Raw genomic sequence first — 13873 nt, 5'->3', positions numbered from 1 at the left:
CACTAAATATATATAAAATATAAATATGCAAATATAAATATGCATAGAGTCATTATACCTTCAGACCTGATGAAGACTTCACAGCCGAAATGTTGTGTTTTCTCTCTTCTCTTTTCAGCATGGAATAAACCTATTACTTGTTCTTTTGCAGACTACGCATGTTAACGCAGCTACCCACCTAAAATATAAATTAACTATAAATTCTTTTAGCAATTCATAATTGTTCACAAGTTGTTTCAAGATTCCATAATGCATGAATTTTAGACGGTGTGCCCATTGCAAAGACAACTAAACACTTTTTAACCTTCCATGATGATTGTCATATACTATAAACAAGACAGTATAAAAGGAGTGGTTGATTCTAAAAGAAATAATTTAAACAACAATACTTTTGGAGATTGAAAAATGACATTACCCCAGGTAACGGCAACAAAATCATTTTAAGCTAGACAATTTCTGTAACATTATACCCTCATCTCAGATAATCTTTCTTTTGACAGGGATTGTATTAATTATGTGCATGTGCATATAATGAAAGGATTACCACAGCATAAAACATTTGTGCAAATTTAGGAATGTTATGAATCTATTTTTCAAGGACATTTTTCCACAACTTTTTTATCAATATTTAATTTACATTCTCTGGAATGTATACAGATTTTAAATAATATATACACATTATTTTACAGTCAATGTCATATAAATAAAGCTATAGTGTGTTTTCATATTCTGTGATCTCCAGGCTTCTTCTAAAGACTAAATAATCTGTGCAATATATGAATCCAATAATGACATATTTGCAATAAAAATGATTTGTTATGATTCGTTCATTCCCTTGGAGCTGTTTGTATCTGTTAATTCCAGACCATTGATCCAGTGATGATTGTTTCCTTAAATTACAGGGGAAGGGGCATTTTATTAATCTCAGGCAACCATCACATTACCCTTTCCGTGGAAATTAAATGTTTATTTAAATAAGCAGACCCTTTTGTCAAAAAAAACCTCTACTGATTACTTGCATATCTTTGGTATACATTGTACACATTCCCATCACCAGAAAGGAACACTGTACTAAAAATGATTATAATTATCCTTATAATTATTATAATCCTTATGATCATGTGGCTTCCGAGCTTTACCTTTCCAGGTATCTATCTGGAGTTCAAGTGGGCCTTCAATCTCTCTATATTAAGTACTGCAAAAAAAAACATAACAAAAATTGTTCAATTTGCTGTACATTCTACACAACTATAGCAACATTGTTTATAAGCCTGATAAACTGGTTATTTAACTTGACACTGTGATAAATGTATGCATAATGTCATAAAACTAAAAAAATCCCATGAAGAGCAAAAGTCATGCGGGATTCATTAAAAATTTAAAAATGTATTTAGATTACTCAATAACGTTTCCTCAAAACCAAACTCTGTTTAGCATACAAATTCTCCACTATTCAGAAAAACACTGTGTAAGAACATAAGAATGGTTACAGATCAGAGGTGTCCATTTAGCCAGACTCTCAGCCTGCTGTTTCTTATAGAAAGCTAAAGTATCATCTTCAATTACATGGCTGTGCATCATGTACCATACTCCCTGCACCTGCACCTGCACAGTTACTACTGATGCTCTGGTTTGTGTTCACTTTTCATTTAGAAGTTCACTATGCTAATATGCAACATCTCAGACCCAAGTAAAAAACAAACAATAATTTTCATGATTACAGTTATTGGGATATAAACTCTAATCCTTCATCTAATCCCTTATGGATTGCCCTAAAGGGCAGGGAAAAACTCAATTTCAGTCAGAGTCTGTAATCCTATAGAGAATGGTGGATGACAGACAAGACAATGTGATTACATAACAGTACTAAGAAAACAGAAAAAAATAACATTGACAATAGAATAAGAAGTACACATAACGTTCAATACAAAAATGTGGTTATGATCTGGAATATCATTATAAAGGGAACAAAGGGTAGTATAAACATGGATGTATGTGGTTTTGTGTATATGTGCATATATTGAAACTCCCATGAGGCCATGAGATGAGGAGACATATGCACTAACTGTATTGTTTATATACAGATCCAGCCATTCAGAATGCATGGGGGATAATGCAGTACTTTGTTGTTCAGGTGCTGCGTGTAACAGTATCTTTTAAAAAATACTCAGTTGTGGGACTACACTACTTTGTGAAACCACCAGGTGGAGCAGTGAAAGCTTAACGTGGCATGCAGAAGCATTTGGGCTGTCGCCAGAAAATGCCTGGTTTTAAATCCTGTTTAACGCTGAGGGACCTTTTTTCAGTTATAGAATTTAAGTTTTATACTGTTTAGGATTCTATCAATTTAAACTGTATACTATTTTAAATATTGAATTAAATAAAAAGAGAGTAACACTACGAGAACAACATTACTCAGTTCAATATATATGAAAAAATAGTTTATTATTACAGTGTGGTTTGTTGTGAACTGATGTGCTTCTTTTAGGCTTACATCCACATTGAGATAATCTATATTAAAGTAAATTTCAGCAATGAGTAATGAGGATAATTTAACTTAAAATTTGAGTGTGAAAAATATATTTCACACATACGGTACTGTAGTGGCTTTAAAGCCATGCAGTCTTGTACGTAATATACCTGTATACCTAATGTGCATACAGTAGATAGTAGTGGTAGCTAAATTAAAAAACAAAATATACACAATATTCCATCACCTTCATAAACATTTTATACATCAAAGTCTTTAATTCGGTAGCTTGCGGTGGTTATTTTGAAACAGTTTTGATGTGCTTGTTCTAACTTTATGAAGTTTATAAAAAGATCTAGTGTTTTATCCTTTTCAAAGAATAAGTAATAAGAACACTTGCTGTTATTGTTGTAAATAAAGTACAATGCTGATTTAATACCACACGATAGGGAATATTAATGTGAGCTTAGGTCCTGTTGTAGTTTTGTTCATTAGAGCAGTTTGAAATGTTTTTGAGTTGTGTGGACTTCTCTGGTTCACTTGCTGGATAGGTTTACAGGGAGAACGTGACTAGGACAGGGGGAGATCAGGAAGAAAGCGGAAGAGAACACGAAGTATTAAAGGTGGCTTTGTTTTGATTATACTATTAATGAGTCCCTGAGGCATACTGTTCCAAGTTTCGAAATTATAAAAAAACAAAACTTTGTTGAGTTTGCACAAGAGACAAAAAGTAGTCATGCACTGCTTTCAAAGTAGCTGATTTTGACAAACAGCTTATTTTGCTTGAAGAATGTAAAAATCTGTCTGTACTGTAGCTTTATTTAATTGAGCAGGAAGTTACTTTGCTCTTACAAGCGGCTCTGTTAGCAGAGTTTGTGTTAACACACTGCAGCCTTTTGAATTAATTTTATCACCTTTGTCTGTCCGGGGAGTGGGGGTTGGGGAGAGTAACGGAGAGTTAAATAAATGCCCACCAGCACTACCAGTACTTTCCCTTCCCCCTAGTGAGAGGCGAAAAAATCCCTCCTGAGCTCTTTCCTAACATCTTGGAGGTGGTCTGGAGGTTCATTCATGTTATTATGTTATTTTTCATATTAATATTAGATATGTACAGTTATCAGAAATATGAATGTAGTTTGCATAGTATTTTATTGTGAGAGAACTGCAATTCCAGTATTTTCGTCATTGTATTAACTGCTGCAACAGATATTTCACACCTGAAAATACTGGGAGTGTGAAGATTGAGTGAGCACCGGGGCGCATAGTATGATTAACACAGTGAGATTATTATTTAGATGTATACAAAATATTGAACTACATGTGACATAACATTCAGAAATACAATCAAGCATTGTTTGTGATATTTGTATAGATGAAACTTTTCTAAAATTTATAAAAAATTAAAAAAGGTTAAAATGTATAATCTTTCCACATGTACTGTCATTAGGAAGTACAATAAACTCCTGATTTGTTTAACGATAGTTTCAAAACTAAAACTAACTGGTGAGAACCTATGTTTAATGATAATTAAAAGACTTGAAGTTGTGTTTACAGAATTGTATTTATAAAGTTTAAGTGTTTAACACGTTTCATTAAAAAGTAAAATAAAACTTACAACTTACACAAAGATTCTAAGCTGATCACAAGAAAGACAAATCACCCGGTTTTCTCACATGAAAAGTTTTTTAAAAAAAAAACATCTAAACCCATTTTTATGGCTCTTAAAGTCATGTGATATATAAGTTAGGCAGGGACACATCATTCTTTCTTGTTTTTGATTTTCTTAAAAAAAATAAAATAATCAGTTGTCCATCGTGCACAGTATTGTGTTACATTTATTTACGTTTTTGAGGAACTTCAGAAAGCTTCAACCGATGCATAGAAAATGTAGCATAATGCATGCTATCGTGAAATAGCGATTATTCTGCTTTATATGCTCAGGCGTTTCGCATACATTTAGTTCCATGCATTTTCTAATCTCTTCATCCAATACAGGGGATCTGGAGGCTATCCTAACAAGCAACAGGCACAAGGCAGTTGAATAATAATTCTCGTGTTATGATCTCCCTTACACCAGGGATCCACTTTATTCAAAGCTGTTATATGGCTTCAAAACACAAAACTCTTCCAAACTGATAACTCAAATGTCACACAGACTCAGTTCCACACAGCACTTGTCCAACATCCCACATAGGGTCATCTGTTTTCTCCCACTTCAGGGTTCACTTGACCATTTGTTTTTTCAAACTAGTGAGGGCAGCAAAACGTTTCCAATAGCATTCTTACCTGAACCTGCCATGTACAGTACATAATACATAAATCATAGCATTTTTCTCTAAAATACATTAAATCCTACTGAGATTCAATGAAAAAAATTAAGTTACTAGATCTAAATAATGTTCCTCTCCCTATAGTTTAACACTGAGCACACTAGAAACTGAAAAAAGTAAAAGTAAAAGAAAAAAAAGAAATGTGCATGCCTTTCATGTCATGTATGCTAACAACTGTGTAGCTTAATTATCCTATAGTTTAAGGTGAAAATAAAGTTTTTTTCAATAAAAACCTAGCCAAATACAAATTCTAATTGTGAAATCAGAAATTCACATTAGCTTCACTAAAATGCCATATAACTGAAGTGTGTTCAAAACAGTTTAGTCACTGTGTGGCCCATTTCACCTGCAGTTAGTTGTTTTAATTTTGTTTTACAGGTATTGACTTCCCCCAGAAGATCCATACACCACACAAGAAAGCACATTTCCTCAAAAGATTCACACATCATAAAACAGTGTTGCTCCATCACAGTCAGATTATGTTAAATAAAGAGGATGTGAATAATGACTGTAGGATAGAGGACACTCAACTCAGACACTGCAGTGAAAACAGAGTAGATTATTTTAATTCACTGGGACAACAGCATCCAAGGATTGAATACATGTTAATACTTGAATACTTGGTAAAATAGTTTGGCTTATCTTGCTTGATTAATGGGTTGCCCTATTGGCCACAGGATGAAAAGGTACAAACCCCATTCAGACTGAGTGAACCAAGCGTTAGCTGCAAGGTGGAGGAGGGATGCCTGTGACAAATGTGAAGGGAAGTGTTTGAGTCCAGTTTATGTAGCTAGTTTGGTGGATATGGGGATTAGGCGCATCTGAGTGAAATTAACTTATTGCTTACAGTATATCCTCCCTGAACTTCAGTTGGTGTGGAATGCATATCTAAATGCTACGATATTTCTAAGGCAGTGGAGACCCTGATAGCAAAAAAAGAGAAACCACTTACAATCTAAGCCTAAGGAGATGGTGGGTGTTATGCACGGGGAGGGGGCTTGCAAGAAAATACATTTTCAGATAACGCAATTCAACATGGTATCTATTAGATGGCAAGTGGATTTTATTCACTTTTAACTGAATGAATCTACTGACATTGCAAGCCTCTCAAACCTGCTTACCTATTTAAAGTATGAAGGTATCAGAGAGATACATGGGGATTTTCCTTTTTGTAAATCATTACCCATGTACTCAGCTGCAGAGGCTATTTTTAACACATTATGAAAATGTGATTGATTGGTCAAAATGTGTCAGATGTAGTACATATGGGGCTCATGCAATGTTAGGGCACCAGAATGGCGATTGTACCCAAGTAAGAGCGGTAGCATCACAGGCAACATCCATAGGAAGGTGTTGGCTGCAAAGATGCCTCCTAATCTCAAGACATTGTACTGTAGGTTTGAAGGAAACAAATCTATCTGATAAAATGGTCAGAGATTACTGTCTACTTCATCACTGCTCTAGTGTGGTCCAAGGGCTGCTGGACTGAGGAAATGTAGTCGTTGTTTTTTTTTTAGTTTTGGGATTAGGTAAATTTGCCTGCAAGGTTAAACTCTCTTTGAAGATTAAACAATTGTCACATTGAACCAGATTTCCTATTGATGATGGTGATGAAAACTTTGTAACCTGACATGATGTCTTTGTAACAATACAATGAAACAATAATTTTCTCATTAGGTATATTGTCTTGGGGTGACATGGTGGTACAGTAGTAAGCATCAGTGCTTTGCAGCTCTGGGGTCCAGTTTCTCTGGATTTTTTCCACAGTCCATGAGTGTGTGCATTTGTGTACTGTATGTGTGTGCCCTGCAATGGACTAGGGTCCCATCCATGGTGTATTGGCCTTGCGCCCATTGCTTACTGGGGTAGGCCATTCAAAAATGTTGGAAAAAAATCTAATTCTCTGCTATGTGATGCAGAAATGGCCAAGAAAGAAGCATCTAACAGATGAGGAAGCCATAGAGATTTAAACTTGATGAGCTTTGAGATTGCTCTATAAATTTTATGATTAAAATAAATAGAAAGTTCACACAGAATAATGGCAATAAAGAACGAAATACTTTAAAAATGTTTCAGTATTTAAAGTATTATAAGTTTTGGCTTATCCCTCTTGGTTAAAAGGTAGCCACCTAGCCATAGGCCCACCATTCTTGGACCAGGAGAGTCCAAGAGTTATATAATATAGTAAAAGTTTGTAATGATTGTCATTTAAAACAGGTGGGTAAGATTGGCCTGTCTGTCGTTATCCCTCCCGAACTTCAGTAAAGAACGTCCATGTATGGAGAAAAACTTTAGTTAGATTTTGGAGAGAGATAGGTTTGGTTTGTATTTTGCTATTTTCCTGTTTTTTTTTTCATCACTATAAATAAAGTACACAGGTGTTTTAACATATTGACTATGTACGTGCATTTGTTGTCTGAAGCCCACTTATTAAAAGCTATCTGTTTAGTGGTCCCAGCAATATTACAACATCTGTACATAAGAACAAGTAGTGGGAATGTATTCCACACTGAATCAAGAAAAAGTACAGGAAATACATTTCAATTGTATAGCTGTCTTCAGAGAGCATGAATATGGTGATAGGGTGAACAACATGAAGATTTTGCAAAAATGGATACCGGGAAGGTTAGAAATGTGTTACAAACATTGTCAGAGAGACAATTCCAGTAAAAAAATCTGTTTATGAAACAACAGATTTCCAAAGAAATTAATCAGTCAGAAAGGGAAGGACATGTGAAATAAGATTTTGAGTGTAGGAATTTTGGGGATTAATATTCCAAAGGCAGTTTTTGGCTTGGCTAAATCACTATTAATACAAGATATCCCTTGTCAACAAATACAGTCTTGTTATATACATGATGAAGTCTGTCTGGATGTGAGAAAGGAAGAGAGTTGTTATTATGTTTGGCATGGAAGGAGTTGTAAAGGAGATAACTGTGTGATTCTATGGATTTGTAATGTCTGAGTTTGAAAATAGAGCTTTTCAGTCCAGCATACTGTACTTATTAGCCTTATGTAAAAGATGAATGGTGGAGATGAATGGAAGTTCCATATAGATTGTAACCACATGTTTCTGTATGTATTCTTTTATATAAAAAAATAACCTAGTACTTTACTCACTACACGGTTTTGAGTAGTGATAAAAATTTCAGGTAGTTCGTCAAATTATTAATTTTGTTAATTACTAATGTGGATGTTCTTTGGTCACAGCTGCACTGTCTCCGAGGCCTGAACACAAACACTAAAAACCTTCCCAAAAAATGTAATTTGCAACCTTGTTAACATTATATTTTTAATTATACTTTGACATTCTTTGGTATAAAAATTCTACACAGATTAAAGAAATGTTTTCTATTATAATGTGGCACTCTGACTAAGTTTTATTGCCTTTGACAATCATAGACACGTTTTTGCTACACATATATATATTGCTATATAGCAATATATATATTGCTATATAGTCACTTTACAAAATTAAGTCAATTGTTTTGAATTTCTTGTCACACACCAGTTATATAATTCTTGTAGATATTAAAGATAATTTAACAAGTATGGATTGCTAAGGAATTTTTTATAGCCTAACAATTTCTTAATAAGCAAGGAATTATTTTAATTCTCTTCATAATTAATTTGGATTATCTCCAGTGGCATAAAGTTAATTTTTTCATATAATGTACTAATTTATTATATTAATCATTAAACCATAGAACTATTACATTAACTTGGCTGAGCAGTAATAATATTTGAACATTTAGGCCCATTAAAATTTTAACTCAAATTTTCACTTGATGTGTAGTTTCTAGTGCCTTCTCAGTACAAAAAATAAATCACCAAATATTATGTCCGGTTTGCCACAGAGAGTATTTTGCCCTTAGACACAAAAAGGATAGTAGTGTGGATGGATGGAGGAAGCAGTGTTATGAAAAGGACTTATTTAAAAGTCTTTATTTAGATTATAAATGCTCAGTCAAACAGATCACAATAGGCATAGGTGCAAAAACCCACCTTTTGTCAGCCATTTTAATTATCTCGTGATAAAACCCATGAATCAGAAATAAGTGATGATCAGACAGTGACAGTTAAACATTACATTTCTCCATTAGGTGAACATTCTACCAATGGAGTGTACTTTGCTGTTGGTGGATGGGGGTTTATGATTTTATTTAAACAATACCTGAGGCATGTTTAGTTTCTTCACTGGAAAAACTTCAGTGAAACCTTCATCTGATATGTACTGTATGCCATTTTTACTTGATGCATTTACAGTAAATCTTTTCCATTTTTATCTCTGAGTCACTTTACTTCAGCCTTTAATTTTCATTTTGATACTGAGTAAACATGTAACTATTTACTTACATTTATTTATTACACTGGCCTAATATGCTTTTATACCTGTACTTGTAATTCATCATACTCACTTTCTTTAACTGGATCTTACATTTATATCATTTTGTACAGTGCTTCTATTTTTCTTATATTTATCTTTATTTGTTTCTTAAACAATTTAGACTCTATTTTGACTTTAATTTACTTCTGATATGATCGCCAGTCATTTTCTACTGGTCCTCAACTACTGTATATTATCTCATTCTCATTCTTCTTCTCTTAAACTCTTTGTTTCTCAAAAACTTTGTTTTGAAGTCACCTGGACAATTTTACATCAAATTTCAAAACATGATAAACATGATCAACTTTTCACAGATTAAATTAAATTTGTCATTGCATAAAATTGCATAAAAAAATGCCTTCTGCTTCAGTTTGGATTTCACCTGCTGATATCCCCATTTATTGTTACAAATCTACTATCTGTGAGAAGCACTAAACTCTCCCATGTAGACTGAAAAACCTGGTAAGTGACTCTGTAGTTTTCAAAATCCTTCATTTTCCTGCTTGAATTGCTGTGCCTAAATACATTTTTGATATAAAGCTATATCTTCCACTCTCCTTCCTTTCCTTTCTCTCCAGAACACAGTGTATCCATTAAAGTATTCTAACAATAAACCCATTTTTTCGGATTTTACTGTAATATACTGTATCACTTCATAAGACGTGTATATTGTGCACCCAAAAAATGTAATAAAAATAAACTGAAACAAATAATTATGATTTTCAATGGTTTTCAACATTTTAATCTGATTGTTAGTTTATTTGTTACTAAAGTTGTTGCTGCATTCATCTTTTGTCTCTTTCCACATCAATGTCTGGATAAAGTTCTCTTTGATTTCAATAGCTATATTTTCTTTGCAGTCAATGTTATTTAAATGCTTTGTTCTCAGTTTCCCAGTCTTGTCTGGAACATAGTAAGTTATCAGTAAAATCATAGCAATAGACATTGCAAAAGCGTCTTGTCATCACAGGAACAAAGAATTGCTTTCCTCTGCCATTGATTTTAATACAGTATCAATACAAGTACACATTTTTCTTCCACTATTACCTTCTGTTCTATCCTATAATAAATCTCAAGTTTTGTTGATGAGTGATGTTCTTATTAAATATAGACTTTTAAATGAATTTAGCAGTCTTGTGCAAATGTATTACAGTACAGCACTGTTTTCAAAGATTTCTGAAATCTGCCTAGATTGATGGTAAATTGAGCTATGTGTATAACTTCATTACACAGCTCATAAAAATAAAACAATATACTGAAACATTGATATATATATTGAAACATTTTCATATTTATTTTTCTTTATATTTTTATTTTTTAATATAATTTTAGTTTCCTTAAAAAAGTTAAAGTTATTAAATATCTTCTAAATTAACATGTACAAATACATGCATTTTTCCCACATATGGGAAAAATGCATCCTAAAACAGGATTTAAAAGTCTCGGTACTTTTAAATCCTTTTTTAGGACTTACTTTTATATTCTAGATTTTCCCTTTTTTAATTACCATTTGTGCATACCTCTCTCTTTTGTTTTATTGTAATGCAGTTGGAGACACTATGTTATGAGAGCTACTTTTTAAAATAAAGTTTCATATTCTTTTCAACCAAAGATTTGATTGTATATATAGAAGATAATATCTTTAAAAATGGATACAATTTTTAAACAATATATTTACATACTGCATTTAACAGAAAACTTGTGGACATAAAATAGTTAAAAAATTGCTGCATTTGTATAAGTAATAGAGCTACATGTTGGGAGAAATGTTTTAATATTATTTCAGTCAGAAAGAGCTATTCATTGAAACATGAATTAAAGAATTGCTATTGCTTTAAGTAAATATGCACTTGCTCTTGCTTTTAAATCTGATTGTATTCTCTAAGTAACACTGGAGCAATAGTCACATTTCACTAAAGTGACAATTTGCAAGTATTATAGCTGACTATGCCATTTAGCAATTTTACAGGTACCAAGACCATTCTTCCGGCACACACTGTCTGATCCCCCAGAGCCACCAGTGCACTTACAGACCAGCGTATTCCAGATTTACTCAATAATTGCAGTTTTATTCCTATAGGTACTTGTAATAAAAAAATGGTAATTTCACTATCAACCTAAAAAAAAAGGATATCCGCAAGAGACACACACTATGAAAACAACTCAACAACATAGTCCTAAGTAACCAGGGAAAAAGAAGAAGTCTCAAACTACATTCTTTGCTGTCCTGTCTCTGTGTTAGCTCCCTTGCAACACTACAAACACAACAAGAAGAAATAATTTATCAGAAGAGCTACACATTCAGTTACTCCAACCTTTACACAGTCTATGCTTTCCCTGTAACTGTGTGGTCATCAATCGGTGTCTAGGCAAACATTATGTTACAATCTGTGATGATTGTCATCCACTGTGCTGAGTAACTGATTGCTATGTGCAGAATTCGAGTAAATATAACCCCTCAAACCATTGCCCTACTCCCTACTCCGCCCTACTAATACTGTCACTCTGTATAAAAACCCTCAGCAGAGAGACAACGGATTTGTCATCCCCCTGCCAAATAAAAGACAAAAAGGAGCCATTGGTTAGAGATAATCTTTGATACAATGGTAAGGAACTTATGTGGCGGCGCCCACGCAGACAGCAGCCCAGCGAGCTCTCTTAACCGGATTTTTTTTATCATTGTTTCTTTTTCCCTTCTTTTCCTATTGTTACTGTTCTTAGTCCTCAGTTTCCCTCTCCCCAATGTTCACGTACATAACTTATGATCTACAAACACTTTTAAACATCAGAACAAGATCCGCAGGACTATCACTTAGTCTGGAAGATCTGTACTGCATCAGCTCGCATAGACTTCTCCAACAAGGCCTGGAAACCACGGTATCACCTGAACAAGGTAACCAAGCCAGGAAGTGTTGCAAACGATGTGAACGAAAACGGAAATGCGGTAAGCGAGCTGGGCTACAAACAAGACTTAAAAACCGAACGCAACAAACATCCTTTACCAACCATTTTACTCGCCAATGTCCGATCCCTCGACATCAAACTCGATGATCTCGGACTAAGACTCTCCACACAACGAAAAATTAAAGAATGCTGTGATTTTATTTTCACCGAACCGTAACAGTCCGTAACAGACAGTATTATGGACTCGGCAATACACCTAGACGGGTTTTCTGCCTTCTGAATGGACAAAACTAAAGAGTCCTTTAAAACCAGGGGTGGGGGAGTGTGCATTTTTATTAACAACCCGTGGTGCAACAATGTATCTACCATCACGAAATACTGCTCAACCACTCTGGAATTTTTAATGATCAAGTGCCGCTCCTTTTATCTGCCGAGGGAATTTACAACTGTTATAATCACCGCCATCTACATCCCCCCTGACGCTAATGGCAAAGAAGCGCTAGAGGTACTGTACACTGCCATAAACAAACAGGAATCTGCACATACGACGCAACCTTTATCATCGCGGGTGACTTTAATCAAACAAATCTCAACTCAATTCTCCCAAAATATCATCAGCATGTCTCCTTCCCAATGAGAGGAGAAAACACTCTGGACCATGTTAACACCAAGATTCAGAATGCTTACAAGGCCATACCCCTCCCCCACTGTAGAAACTCAGACCACATCACTCTGTTTCTCCTCCCGGCATTCAGAGAGCTGCACAGGTGAGTGAAACCAGTGGTCAGAATAGTGAAAGTATGGCCTGAAGGAGCCACCATCATCCCAATACCAAAGAAAACCACAGTAACATGTCTTAATGACTACCGACCGGTGGCACTAACACCTGTCATCATAAAGTGCTTCAAGAGACTGGTCACGAGGCACATTAAGGACACCATTCCGAACACACTGGACCCGTACCAATTTGCCTACCGGCCCAACAGATCCACAGATGACGTAATCTCCATTGCCATACACACTGCCCTATCCCATCTGGATAAAAAGAACACATACGCAAGACTACTATTCATCGACTTCAACTCAGCTTTTAACACTATCATTTCAGAGAAACTAGTCAAGAAACTCAGTGCACTGGGTCTCGACACCACCCTCTGCAACTGGATTCAGGACTTTCTAACAGGCAGACCTCAGGCTGTCAGGCTTGGAAACCACACCTCCAGTCCCCCAGGGTTGTGTGCTTAGTCCACTGTTCTACTCCCTCTACACCCACGACTGTAAGGCCAAACACAACACCAACTCCATCATCAAGTTTGCTAATGACACCACAGTTGTAGGTCTGATCACAGACAATGATGAGAGGGCCTACAGGGAGGAGGTCAATCACCTTACAATGTGGTGTGAAGACAACAACCTCACTCTCAACGTCAGAAAAACCAAGGAGCTGGTCGTTGATTTCAGAAAACTGCAAAATGGACATGCCCCTACCCACATCAACGGGACTGAAGTGGAAAGGGTCAGTAACTTCAAATTCTTTGGCGTCCATATCACCGAGGACCTCACATGGTCTCTCAACGCCACCTGTCTGATCAAGAAAGCGCAACAGCATCTGTACTTCCTAAGATGGTTGAAGAAGGCTATGTCCCCAGGTCCTCACTAGCGTTTACAGATCCACAACAGGAAGCACACTGACAGGTTTTATCACAGTGTGGTATGGCAGCTGCAGTATTGCTGACTGCAAAGCCCTACAGTGGGTGGTGAAAACAGCCCAGTCCATCACTG

The sequence above is a fragment of the Lepisosteus platostomus genome, chromosome 9 (assembly GCF_059453375.1).
Source record: "Lepisosteus platostomus isolate fLepPlt1 chromosome 9, fLepPlt1.hap1, whole genome shotgun sequence".
Taxonomy (NCBI): Eukaryota; Metazoa; Chordata; class Actinopteri; order Semionotiformes; family Lepisosteidae; genus Lepisosteus; species Lepisosteus platostomus.
Note: the sequence above shows the minus strand (reverse complement) of the source record.